The sequence below is a fragment of the Linepithema humile genome, chromosome 4 (genome assembly GCF_040581485.1).
Source record: "Linepithema humile isolate Giens D197 chromosome 4, Lhum_UNIL_v1.0, whole genome shotgun sequence".
Lineage (NCBI taxonomy): Eukaryota > Metazoa > Arthropoda > Insecta > Hymenoptera > Formicidae > Linepithema > Linepithema humile.
Genome location: NC_090131.1, coordinates 21,276,129 through 21,289,222, shown reverse-complemented (window position 1 = coordinate 21,289,222; position 13,094 = coordinate 21,276,129).

Sequence of the window (13,094 nt, the reverse complement as noted above, 5' to 3'; positions counted from 1 at the left end):
CAATTTAACACAATTTAACATAGAAAAATCAATTAATCAGTACGCTTGTATCATGTCTTCATGTTATCGAAGCTTGTGTAAAATTCTTGTCTTTTTAAAACGCAACTTTAATTATTTTATCCTTGAATGGCGAATCGCGGATAGAGAAAGCGGTAATCGGGTCCGCCGTGAACTATACCGACTTTTACGTGTATTCCGACTGTAGAAATTATATATGTAATACTTTTGGATTTAGACACATCTTTCCTCTCTGAAATTTTACGCAATACTGCGTATATATTGACTGTAGAAATACTAGTTCGACGCTGTCCGTCTTATCGTTGTAAATTAAACGGCGCGCCGCGGCGCTTCGGTCTCAAATAATTCGGTAACCGCCCCCATACACAGGCGAAGGTTAATATCTATTTTTAATCGATTCAATATTATTCGTGATATAGTGTCACGACAGAAATATGTCGATTTCCATTGGCGCAGACATAACAATATAATTTCATTTCACACTTCGAACGATCTGGAAATTCGAATTTATCTACTCTGATTAGTATGTGTTTTTTATGTAACGTTATGTCATAGATTATAAATAGAGAAAATATGAATCTGTAAATTAATTTTAGATGTAATAATTATTTTTTTAGGAGTTACTCCTTTTATTTTCTTTTCTTGTCATATCAATTAGCTAAATCAGCGATTTTATGTGACCTATAACACGTGTCTTTTCAAAAACGGCTCCGTTGTTCAAGTCATATATGTTGTAAAAACTCGATTGTCATCGAGTTATCTCGATCGACATATTGCTCTTGTACAAACGCTAAAATTACTCTTACTTATCTTTCATTTGTATTACTACATTGTTAATCGGATAAAGTAGACACAATTGAAAACACTAGTTTTGGTATCATGTTATTATAAGAAATATATTTTAAGTATATACATACTTTAAGTATGTATTTTTTGGTGTCGTTTTCTGTCATTATTTCAGAATTGTCGTATATGAGTTTGTTTTTTGGATTTTATAATAATATAACTATAGCGTGTCTCAATCATTTAAAATTATCTAAAAAACTCAGAAATCAAATGTGCGGCTTCTAATTATGTCACTGAATAATAAAAACTGCAATTGTATATTTTATGTTTAATACTACAAAAAAAAAAAGATAAAAATAATATAATTGCAAAATAATTTTCTGAAATCACGAAAAATATCACATATTTATATATTTATAAAATAACTAAAAGGTATCAAGAGTCTTTTTTTAATTATCAAATAACACATTTTTAGAATATGTATCTTTCACTAATATATATAGGTATATATAGAATACTTTGATGTTTACTTCTGGTGGCATAATATTTTCGCTGCGTCATAATATGGTGTTGGCAAGCTCTCGTATTTCGATTTGAGAACGGATCCGTCATGGGTAATAAAATAGCATAGTCGTGTGAGCATAAAATCTGTTTCAAAATCTGAAATGCGCGCGTAAAGTGATTTTATATACTAGTTCTCCGATAAATCATTCTGCCACAATTAGTGATACTGCGTTGTGGCGCGCAGGACAGCTATGAAAACTTTGTAACAATACACATAAAACTATCTAAGAACTTATTTCAGGATTTACTGTTTTCTCTTTGTCTTTTTTTGTTTTTCTCTTTTTCTGTCTCGTGAAATATCTTCAGACTTACATTTTCTTTAGTACGACTGTTATATGTATGCTTTGACTATAATGCTGCAATGAGCCTTTATGATATAAATTAAAAATAATAAACAGATATATCTTTGAGAACACGAATTATAGACTTAACATCTATTACACTGTCTTGTTAAACTAGATATTTTTTTATTTTTTTTAAAATAAGAATAATTTTTAGTGTGCTGAATCTGAATTTAGCTCAAAAAATGCATATTATATCAAGATTTGAAAGTCAAAGAAAAATATGACAAAAATAATAGCTTTAGCCATATTTACGATGCAATTAAAAAAATTTTTTAGTAACTAGCGTTTTATCTTAAAGCATTTTTATAAAAATAAAAACAAGATATAAAAAAGAGAAGTGTAATGTTGATTACAAAAATATAAAAAAAAAGATTATGAAAACCAGAAACGCGGATGTCGGGTATAAAAAATATTACGAATTAATATAAAGTAAAATATTCAAAAACATTTTGGCCCAATTTCGTGTTCTCTACAGTCTGACAAAATGAAAACAGTTTAACAATAGAAAAAAAGAGTTGAGATTACATTAAATTATCAAAACAGTAATTATAAATTTAAGAAGTTATAAATATAAAAATTTGGATTCAGACATAAAAAATTTGAGACTATTATTTTTTTTTCAAACAACAGACTCGGGGCAGTGTTATTGCAAGGCATTGTAATTATCGTTTTTCGTGTTTAGTGGATTTCTGCTTTAGAGCGCGCAAATAATGTACTATAATTCGACTTTTGGATCTATCTCGAAGCTTTTCGCTCTTTTCATCTGTTACCACGATACATAAAATTGCGAGAACGTGAACTGAATCCCGCAGTGACGTTATTATTCGACGACGTCATTATGCAGCGTCTGTGCCTCCCTCAAGGATATCAATAGTGATCGAGAAGAAGCGATAAATCAGGATTTCCGCAAAGCTTTTTCATCCTACGACCGTCGTCTGTGATTCTCTGCGGTTTCTCTATTCGTTTCACGGCACAAGTTTTTGAGTTAGCGAAACACACGTAGTAAACAGTCGCCTACGTTATAATTTTAGCAAATATTATTACAACAGAGACAGAACAAAGTGTACGAAATTGAGAAGGTGATATTTTTAAACAATTTAATTAGTAATTTAATTAGTAAAAGACTGAAATATATTTTATAGAACGTAAAAATATATCATACATTTTTTTAAGGATTAATTAAGATGTCGCTATACACACATGAGCTTTCTGCATTTGCAGTGTCGACAAAATTTTTCCAACAAGATCTTGTTGTATTTGTTTCCTTTTACAGTATCTCTTCTAAGTTACTGTCGAATCGGCATGCCATTTATACACGAGTGTTACTCCAACCGCGTAGCCCGCCTGCCTCGTATTTCGATCTCTTGCTATAGCGAGCGACGGCTACGCGTCGCAAAGTCTCGGGGTGCTTTTATTTTACGTAACGGATTTTCCGATAAAGCATCGCTTCGACGTTCACTGCTCGGTTCCGTGTAAAATGTTATCCAGCTCGTAAATGCGCCTCTTGGGACATGTCCCTGCTCTTCTTACGTATACGCGAGATGTGCATACACATGTATCTTTATCATAAGTAGTTGAAGAACTATCTGTGTCAATCTAAGAGTTGAACCTTTTAAAAATATATCACATATTGAGATTCACATAGTGAAGCTTCAGAAAGATAACTATTCGTTCTAGATACATTATTAGCAAATAATATATCGTATTTTTATTTTTCTGTATTACTTTTTGCATTTATACATTTAGTATTCATAAAAGTTTATAACTAATTAACTTTTATTTAATTTAAATATACTTATATCATAGTTAGTTTTTAAAGTATCATAAAAATTAAAATGTTATATTTAGTATTTTAAATTATAAATTATAGCGCTTTGGTGTTTAATAAGATTAAAAATATATATGTAGGTAAATATATATCTTTTTAAGATATGAGAACTTTCTAAATGCTTTCAAGTCAAATTAGTTAAAATTATTATTTGATTTTTTCATAAGTAGCTCGATCTCAATAGTTTTATTGCGATTAACAAAATAAACTTTACATATTCAAAAAGAAAAGTTTGCAAAAAACAATAAAAAAGAATTAACAATCTGAGCTTTATTTTTGTCTCTAATTTATTTTAGTACTCCTACGAATAAAAGGAATCTCATGCTTGCAGATTAAATATGCACTTTTATTTGTACCGAGGTCTCTTACGAAAAAGGCTTTATGACTCGGTAGCTTCAACTAAGTTGTAACTGTTTTTAATTAAATTTTCGAACTTATTAACGATCGTTGAAAAAGTTGTTTTGCTGGAAATAGAAAATAAATTGCGAGTGAATCTTCCTACTGAAATTTTTCTACGAAACTTTCTGCGCCGTTAAATGTAGCTTCTTCCGCTTCGGTTCAGTAGTTCGCCTTGAAAAATAGAGTATAGAAATATTATATAAAGCACAATTTATGAATCGTTTACAATGCAGACGTTATAATCATCGTTTTGATATGTCTCGTTGAGCATTTATTTTTATTTGGTCGATGCGCAAGGAGAGACAAAACTTTTCCCGTAAAGTCACCCAAGTTTTGCTGTAAGTTCCGCTTTTCTTTCTAATTTCTTCGCGGGAAACGGCGGGGTTTAACTTTCCTTTATCGTACTTGGAATTGCTGCAAATTTAGCCTGAATAAATTACGCCGCATTCAGCGTGACTTAAAGTACACAGACCGAGAAATTTTATTCCATTTATCAAAGGGAGATTTACAAGTTCGGGACGTAAATTCGAATCTTTGGGGTTCTTAGACGTTATGTGGCAACAACTTTCGAATGTAAATAAATAGTGAAGGAGAATAGGGTCTGGAGCCATTTCGCGCTTTGTTGATCGATCTTAATATCGCTAATTTTTGCGACGATGAAAAATTACTTGGCGGTGAAACTAGCGTTGCGGTTGTTTTAGTATTAATCTAGTTTTCGAGAAAAATTTGAAAATGTAATCATACCTATTTATTGTATGAATTATAATATGCTTTACGCAGACTATTTTCATTCTGCTCGATTTTCCGATGCATTTCAAATAGGAGCTGACCCGATTCACATGGTCCAGTCCAGTAGCTGGTTCAGCGGTGTACCGCTGACGAACCAGAAGGAAGTTTTGCGATCCTTGCGAGGGTCTGCCGCGATCCCGAAACGATTTTCGACCTCGATACACTCTCTGGTTCAATTTAACTTGGGTTCGGGGTTGGGTGCGTTCCTCTGCAGATTCTTCAAGTAGTCGTTCGAGTAGTAAAGGCAAATCGTAAATCAGACATCTCGCCGTTTAAGCCTGGACGAAGCACGTAAAGAATATTACGTATACATGCATATCGCGGGGGAAATTGTATTATTCTGTATGATGATATTATATTTTACGACAGCTTGTTTGTGGGTAAACGACACTGACATGTGCAGAATATAGGAATTGCTGGATAAGTGTAAAATCATTGAATCATGTTGATAAAAGATCTAGATGAAACGTATAGATAAATCTCTATTATGATGTTGAGTATACAATTTGTGTTTTGTATTTATGCTTTGATTTATTAAGCGTTTGCAATAAGATATGCAGAATGCTTTTTGCAATGCAGAATGCTTTTGCAAATTCCATAAATTGTTTTATTATTTGCATTTGATAGAGTTTGACAAATTTAGCAAATTAATCGATTATTAGTGTCATGTTAAATATGTGTAAATTTTCAGAAAATCAAGGTGGCTTTTTTATGTGTAAATTCATTAATTCGACAGTAAACAAATCTTTTGATACATCAATAATACAAGTTCCTGTTTATCACGACAGACAAAAATATGACATATTCATCTTACTGAAATATAAAATAATCAAGTGGTCGATGGGCTTGTTGATATCGAATATGACATTTTTTGTGGGTCGAATTTGCAACTTGACTCCATAATTCAGCGGCACACGACAATAGTTCGGATTGCCGCAATCGAGTACTCAGTGCCATAGTGATGAGTAATATTCCATATTGAATAACGAGATGTCGACGATGATATTTATGATCCGCCAGAATTACGAAATATTACCCGCAATTAATAAACAGACGATGAATTGCGCAGTCAGATTGCTGCGGGGAGAGAAGAAGTTGTGTGCTCCTCGCTTTATGAATAACGCCAAATCCATATATTTCGCGAGAATACTTCGAAATAAAAAGATCAAAATTATTTAAATTTTTTTCAGTTTATATTACTATTGCAATTTATATTACTATCTGTCTTCTTTTTTATTTGTCCAAGGAGTATTCGTACACGTGCTAGTCCGAATCTATTACCTTACGAAGCTGTTTGCGGTGATTGATCTCATCTCTTTATTCGTGCGGAAGCCCTTCGTCCCCTATTGTATTTCCATTTATTCTTTTTCCTTTCGATCCTATATACATTTCGTTGCGGTATCGTTGTTTATCGAGCTCGTGGGAGTGTTGCGGGCGCAAAAATATTGCGGCGAATATCGGTGGGCTCTTTTTCATCCACCGTTGACTCGTGCGCATGTAAATTTCTCTTAACGACGTGACACTTTAATTGGAAGGCGAATTAATAATGTCGACGTATGCACACGTTATAACTAGTATGTACTGTAATTGATAAACGAGTAACAATGCATTGATGGTACAAAATATTGACAGCACAAAATATTGATAGAGACTCGTATAAAATATGTGTCGAAAATGTTTTTCTTAATAGAAACAAAATGAGATTAAAAATCTAGTACAATTTAATTTTAAGTTTCATTAAAACTGCAAAAAATAGACGTCTGCCTAGCTAGCCTCTACTTTGTACAAATACAATAAAAAAATTATATAATTATGCACTAATTATACGCTCACTAAATCTATAAAGAAAAAATTTTGTGGTCTTTTAATTTAGTAAAAAGAAATTTTTTGTGGAGAGGCTGAGTGGACAGCTCACTGGCTGGGAAAAACAAATACGCAGGATTTATGCGCTAATTATGCGCTATTATATACAGATGATTTTGATTTTTGCGCTATAACCCTTAAGGGACTTTCCTCTTGAAGCGAAAGGGGAGATTCTCATATAACTCGTTAAAAATTGCAAAACTAAGAAAATTAACTATACACGATAAGTCTCCGATTTATGCGCTGTTATATCGAGATGATTCTAAGACTTATCGTACTTGATTAATTTCCCCAGTTTTGAAATTTTTAACGAGTTATACGATAATCTCCTCTTCGCTTCAAGAGGAAAGTACCTTAAGGGTTGCAGCGAAAAATAAAAATCATCTGTATATAACAGCGCATAATTAGTGCATAAATCCTGCGTATTTGTTTTTCGACATTATTTGTTATTAATAGATGGAGAGGCTGAGTGTATATAATTTTTTTATATACACTTATATAATTTTTTAATTAAATTTGTACAAAGTGGGGAGGGGGGGGGGGCTAGCTAGGCAGACGTGAAAAATAACTGAAACTAACTCATTGTAATATTATTACTTTTACGATGAGAAGAATACTCTGACTCTTTGAATCGTTTATAAGCAACAATTCGGTGAATGTGGTGAAAATATTTGAGTTCATAGTTGCGAAATTATTCTCGAGAACTTGTCATACAGAAACAGGCAGGATGAAAGAACGAGATAAAGACAGAAATGCCGTTTGTGTGCTACGATGATAGAATAGAAGAGTATTCCCTTGTTACCGAATCGTATAATTTCTGGCGCGTGTAATATATACCAGATTTATTTCAAATTATTCAAAATAGGAATGAGAGAGCGACACCGCAACAATTGATTTCTGAGAGCTATCATTGCAAAGTGTGTTAATTCTTTTAAAATGATGTCTAGCTAGTTCTATTGTTATTATTTTATTTTATTATGCGCTGATGTAATATTAAGAAAATTAACTAATGTAAGAATTAATATTTGATACAATTTAATTGAAAGATCTAAATAATCTTTTTTATCTTACAATATTATAAATAATATCTTATTATAAACAATATCTTATTTCAATCTTATTTCACGTTACAGTTTTATTAAACGATGAAATAAATTCTCGAATTAGACGCTTCAACTGCATAATAAGACACTTTACATATATTTTATCGTTTGTCGACGATGTGTGATAAATGAATATAAACAAATGTCGCATTTCATGCGTTCCGTGTAAACACGTTTTCACATGTGAACAGAGCGTCAACCATATCTACATCACCGATATGATTGATGGATCGTGTGTGCACTAAATCGCTCTGCGATGAAAAATACCGACTTGAATGCGGTGAAAAATAAATTCAACATTGATACATTTTATTGTATAATATATATGTATAAAAAAATAGGTGTGTAATTTATAAGGCATGAATTATAAATTCAAGCAACTTTTTTTTCTTTGCCATTAATCTTAAATATCATATATCTTTTACGCAAATTTAACAGCATTAAAAGATCTAAATATTTTTTCACTACTCACTCAATCGCACGCACACATACACACGTGCGCATATAATTCATCTCACATCTAAAATCCTTATATTTTCTAAAAAGAATTAGAACTACAATTTGATAATTTAAATTTATACTTATTTTATATTGAGATTTTTCAAAGCTTGGATTAAAGACATGTAAAATTCCAATATAGATTCCAGTAATAAAATATAATCAGCATCTAATCGCGATTAACATCGCGTATTTTTTTCGAGATTTTCTGTTCAGGTAGAACTAAATATAGACAAAAGGTAGAATTATTTAACAATATCCTTAAACTAGAGCATTTACTGTTATAGCTACTATCCGGATATAATTGAGATTATCGATTACAGATTATACATATTCCATTACATGTAACTATGTCGTATAATGCATATACGTGCCAATGAGATATCGATGACATTTCAAGACAACCTCTTCCGGAGGTAGCAAGCGTGATATCATCTGCAAGACGTATACACTCTGTGTCAGTTGCCATTAATCAAAGCTCACTGACCGCGAGCACTCGAGACGTATCGCGAGTCGACATTGCTTCGACAATCTTATTTATAGAATTGTTCTACTGTGAGTAAGACTCAGTGAAATGTCTTCTGCAAATTTCACAAAATGCTATTTGTCATGTTCACACATTCGTCATATCTTTTTTTGTATTTAGGTATTATAAGATTTATTTAAAGATTACCACCTAACTATTTTACGCGCATTTAAGTAATATACACGTGAATTGTGTAGACACTCTCATATTGAAAATCGTTATATCTTTTATAAAAAGATTAAGACTACAGTTTAACTATAGTTTAATAATTTAATATTATACTTATTTCACATAGATTGTCTCTTTTAACTTGAATCAAAAATTCTATCGCGATCCTCTCTGATCACGAAACTTACTGCTCACATTGAACTGGATATTTTAAGGGATCTTAAATAAATGAATGAATGGTAGACCAATCTTTGTTCTCGTGTACTGCGATTGAAAATTTTACTTATAAATCTCTTCGTTCCGCAGTATAGCCTGTAAAACCAGTCGCGGCACTTAATTGGGTCACATTGGTGCGCGTTTTACCGTCACTCTTTAATAATTCCAGGTTTCCCTCTCTTAGTTGAGTGCGGAACCCGCAGCTACACGCATGCAGGACCTGCATGGGTGTGCGCGACCACGGTTAGATGCATTCCGGACATATACAACGCGAACAGGATGAAATCGCGGCGATTTATAACACCGACGCCAACGCGCTATCTCGCTGCGTCCAGCTCCCGCGAGAGTAGCTCTCTTACGATGTAAGGCTGCTTGGTGACTTTGTACACGCCTTTAACGTTGCTGGTGTATGTAACGTCTTTTTCACGCTTTGGTATTTTATTCTCCTTATAAACTGGGCTTCTTGGCGAAGCATATTTTAAGAAATTTCCATCTGGCAACGAAATATTAAATGATTCCCACTGCTCTTCTCCAGTTATTTTTTGAGTTACACGTGTGTTGTTAGATTCTTTTTTTTTCTATTTCGTTTTTATTAAATAATTGAAGAAAGCTTGCATAGTTTGAATATATATATTAGATTATTTAAAAAGTAAAATATTTATTTAAATTTTAGAAATTCAACGTATACATGCTGTGCAGTATTTTTCAGTTTTGTCAACGTGACAGTGGATTTTCTTGTAACGGAAATATGACAATATCAAAGTTTTAAAATATCCATGTCACAGCAGAAAGATAACAATTAATTCGTAACAATATAACGCTCGTACTTACCTGATTTTTACAGCACTATGAAAAAACGATTTATTTATTTCGCGCAAGTTGTGAGCAGTTTTATGTTAGATTGGTATGTTGAAAATTTTACAGCTTGTTACTCTGTGCAGTGTGCAGCTAAATTGACAGCATGCTGCACGATGTGTAAAAATTCTTCATTAAATTTTTCCGCTATTAATAAAACACGCTTCGAGTCTGTCAAGCGTTAACCCTTTTGCCGCGAGAGATGGAAATTTACACAAACAAACGCTCGTACGTTATGCGTCAGATAATAATTTTAGGCAATTATGTTTTATTGGATTAATCGTTCCAACCATAAATTCACGCTACAGCACATGAAGACAATTACATATCTTTTTATTGAATTATTATCTATACACATTTATCCTATCATTTATCGTATCGAAATTCATGCACAATTAGTGCAAGTGTTAATTTCAGGAAGTTTATTTTACAAATTGCAATGTTGCATTTACTAATATCAGAATTTTTCGCTTTTAATATTAATCGCTTTATTAGACTTTGCATTCGTGTTTGCGACAGTGAATCATTTTTTTAACTGTAATGTTTTTTTATCGTTACTTTTATGCGGAGTTCTAGTGCCGGCATCTCGCCGATCTTAAAAACTTCGATATTGCATTTTGAACAATATGGTTCTTTGTCATCAATTCTTTAAAGAACCGGAGGGATTCATAAATTTTGTTCCGCGCCGCCAACGCGAGCGTCGCATCGTAAAGTTGCATGTTTTCCGCATCCATTGCTAAAGCGTTCCAAGCGTGCGGGTGCGAACCACCCGTTGATATTATTCGCTCATAAAAGTCCTAAAAGGATAATTGTAATTTTATTGCAATACTCTACATAATGAATTATATTTTAAATAATTTTTATTGGAAAATATCTTTAGAATTTTTTTCTATATGTGCTGTATATTTATTTCTTACAACAGTGATAATAACAACTTACTTTGTTGCTCATTTAATTACTAAAGTTTGACTTATTTTTTAACAAGGAATCATTCTATATTTATATGTATCACGATGATCATCGCATCACGCCGCATCACGCCGCATCACGCCGCATTTTGTATATAGGTGTATGTTATCTACGTATAATATTGCAATTTTTCTAAAAATGAGAATTTCTCTTCTCTGTCTTGTTATCCTTGCAACATTGCGCGTCTAGTGCAATTAAAAACTCATCTTTATCGAGAATCTATTTTGTCATGTCTGTTATGTTACATATAAAAAAGATACCACAAAATCGTCGAATTCGTGCTTGTTGAGATCCACTAGACACGAGCGTGCAACATGCAGAAGTTGATTAGAAATGTGGATAGACAGGCACGCGATCATCTTTTGGAGTTAGTTAGATTCGTCCGTTTGTGCTTATAGTTGTAGGTCAAATGATTTATTCGCCGTCTCGAAAATCGTCGGTAAAATTGTTAAATAGTCACTCGCTTTTTAATAGTTTTTATCGTGTAAAATATAAACGACATCTAACACTTTTGCGAGGTTTCACATGGTCAGATATAACTTCAGAGATATAAAAGTTATTCTTCGAAAAAGATTCGCGACATTTTTTTGGCGTATCGGATTTTCTATGCAAACTGTTCATGCTTTGGCTTGTGTGGCAGCATAGACACGTGTGGCGTGAAAAATGCATGAGAATCAAGTTACGCGACTAGCAACGACACTATTGCGTATTGAATATTTTCCTCCGGCTGTGTTAGATCAGCTAGCTTGGAAATCTGGAAACGCGTGCCCCGATGCGACCGTTCTTTCAAGGCAAACGCGAAAAGTTGCAAACATCCGTGTTGTGCGCGCTGCAAAATCTCATCTCGTAGATATAGAGACTTATTCGATAAAACTTTCAAAATGTGATAATCAATTCTTTTCCATATTTCTTGCCTTTATGGTGTTCGCGCGATATGCTCGGAATTAATTAAGATTTGCATAAATTTGATCTAATCACGGATTTAATGGTAATCCAAAGACAAGGAAAACATATCGCTTTCGGATACACTTATCTTGGAAGCGTTATACGCGGATATACAGCGAAATTAATTTTGAAATTATTGTCTAATGAAAATTGGTAAATTATTATCAGCTACAGCTGAAACAAAGTACTCCAAATATTATTGTAGACGAAAAAGATGTCGAAACTGGAGTATTAAAACTATACTTTATCAAAACTAATACAAATCTAATATGATCTGTTTAATTACTTATTTACAACTGATATATTCTTTTTTCGTATATTCTTTGCAATTTTCACACGAATAACACAAATGTCGGTCTTTTATTTGACCAGTGTCAAGCCATAAAGCTTTCGTCGCAGACGAATATTATTGAATTTATTTCCACAGAATTCTTGGCAGAGTTTGCGTAACATCTGCGAAAGATTTCCAAGTGATGCCATGGCGCCGCTTTCGAGCCGTCGAAAGGGAACGTGAAAAGTTACGAAGAACGTAGGAACGAGGAGGTATCTCGTTCTTGGGTGTCGGCAGTCCACGCGCACGGATGAATAGAGTTCCTGGAGGTCCTACCGCGAGGAGATCGATGGAGCCACGTTCAATCTGTCGGTGCGACCCGAGCTACTTCCTGCGTGCATTCCCGTACACTTATTCTCGGTGTATCTCGCAAACAAGTGCGCTGACGATGGAATGGAGACGCAGAGAATGCGGTGTTTTATACTATGCGCACACGATGGTACGATAAGGATACGAAACGTCGCTCCGGAAATAGATCTTGCCTCGTCGACAGAACGGAGCCTGGCTTCGTCTTGGTTTTTAATAATAACGTTCAAACTTTGATAAAACGTGAAATCTTTGTTAGGGACCGGATAAAGATAGCGGTAAACATTGGAATTTAACACGCGGTTGTTACTTTTTTTACAGTTACCCGTCTCTTGACCGCAGCCGGGCGTGAAAGCAGCCGTGCGTTTATGCGGAACGCTTTTGTGTGCCAGTTGAAGCTGGACATGGACCAAATCGTACATATCTTCCATAAAAGGTAAGTGCTATCCATGCTTGTTATTTCCTCTCGTTCTCTTGGATCATTGAACTAGGATGCTTTTTTCAGTTTTCAGACTTCGTGAAATAGTCTGAAAACTCTAGTAAATTTTTGTTTTACTTTTGCTGTTTCTCTCTTTGTTTAATGTGC